Source organism: Spermophilus citellus (genome assembly GCF_964194105.1).
Source record: "Spermophilus citellus genome assembly, chromosome: 6".
NCBI classification, from domain to species: Eukaryota; Metazoa; Chordata; class Mammalia; order Rodentia; family Sciuridae; genus Spermophilus; species Spermophilus citellus.
Genome location: NC_138187.1, coordinates 128,591,242 through 128,593,344, shown reverse-complemented (window position 1 = coordinate 128,593,344; position 2,103 = coordinate 128,591,242).

The window sequence follows — 2,103 nt, the reverse complement described above, 5'->3', positions numbered from 1 at the left end:
GGCCTCAGGAACTCAACAAACTCCCTAGACACTGTGCCTTCCTCATGGCCTCCAAATGATCTGGGTCAAAACTTCATAATGCCAAAGACAAAAAAGTATTTTTTTTTTCTTTAAAGGGAAGGCGCTGAACTTTGACCCACCCTAGTCCAGGGTGTGGAATGCAAGCACTGTGTACCAGCCCTAACTCCAGTTCCGCAGGCATCCGCCAGGAAAGCAGCCTTCGTGCCCTGCCGGGCTCCCTGTTCTCTCGTTTTCTCATTGGGGCTGGCTCTACAGGGACTGGGTCTTTACTCAGTGAAAGAAACGCAGCTCTCAAGACAGGGCAGCTTGTGCAGGAAAATGATTTCACATTCTACGCAATATCTGGAGCTAGAGTGGGTGTTCTAGATAGATCAAGCAGCAATCCGGTCTCAGGAGGAACTGGCAGGCCCAGGTCCACAGCAAGATGGCATTTCTATTCACCACTGGGAAGGGGGCAGACACTGGCACATGGTAATCCCCTAAGGTAAATCATTTATTAAGTTCCTACTAAGTGCCAAGCCAACCACAGCACCTAAGTACGGAACATGGGCCAAAACCTCAGATATACATGCCAGCTGAGTACCCTAAGAACATTACCAACTTTGCATTGCTGATATTTCAAAAATCCACATTTTAAAAGCTGGAATCCATTTTTCCATTGAAATAATATTAAATATACTGGTTAGGTTCCCAGGCTAGCCCACAAAAGTGTATTTTATTCCTTTCAGAAGTCACCAACTCCAGTGTTTTGTGGGGTCAGATGTTAAAGGAGTAAAACTGACTGGGAAGAGAATGTGCCAAGCGGAAAGAACACACCAATCCAAATGGCCAGTCCCTCCCAGGTTCTGCCTGCTTGAGGCCCTCTGAGAAGGGGGACCCACAGAGTCCAAACTGTCCAGTTTTTCAGGACAAAGGAGAAATTTAGCTTTATTACATTTAATTCCTGATATTTTTAAAAAACATGGCCAAAAATTTTTATAAGTCAAAACATACCTACAGTGTTTCCAGTTTGCTCTCTAGGTCCAAAATATAATACATTTAAATGAAAGCAGTGTGTTTGGGGGGGGGGTGGAGGGGACAAGTACTGTCAGAGTAAGGAATTCAACAAAATAAACAAAGAAGAATTACCCACACAGAAAAACCTGACCTCCCAGGGGCTGCTATTTGACGAAAAGAACGGCACAGAGGAAAATGAGGAGGACCTAAACCTTCAGGTCAATGGTTTTTAACTGGCCTGTTGCAGAGGGCTGAGGTGGAGAGTGTGCTGGAATCATTTTTAAGTATACATGATACAATTAAAGTACTACTATCTGTGCCCCACCTTGACCTGCCAGAAGTGCAGAGGAACTTGGCTTTCCCCCAGCTGAGTGCTATTGCTCTGGACATGTACGAAGGGTCTGTCAAGGGCTTTGGTGATAAGAATGGAAGGGATTATGATAATCCAGCTGCCTATTCGAGGCATAAGGCCCTCCATAAACAACACTAGCCCAAGTCACTGCCTAGACTCGACTTCCTCCAGGATCTCCCACCCTACTTCTTGAGTACAGCAAAGATGAAAACTCTGTTCAGGTTCTAGCCTGTTCAGGTTCTTGTTCTGTCTCTGGAGTCCCACAGCACAAGTCTACTCCCCCAAAGTCTCTGAGATATTTTAGGACAGCTTTTACAACCACAAGGTTTTGGGCTCAACAAGAAGGTACAAAAAGGGAAATGAAAAAGGAAGGGGGAAAAAAAAAGCCAGAGAGAAATATTCTTAAAATAGCTGATCAAAAGTTAACAAGCCAAAGGAAGAGAGGAACAGGCATATGCGTTCATGAGAAAGGAGGTACGAGGGGCAGAATCAGGAGCTGAGTGAAGCAACACAAGGGAAAGGCCACACACAAAAAGGAAATGACAAGAGCCCTGGGTGAGACAGTTCCCAAGGCCAGCCACCAGGTTGTGCCAATGATCCAGGACACACTGATTAAAACCTGGAACCTGGAGAAGGAAACTGTTTACCAGCACAATTCCTAATTCTTTTGCCTGCCTTGTGGGGAGGGGCTCTTATGGATTTGTTGGCGTTCTCTATGTATTCTGGATATGCTT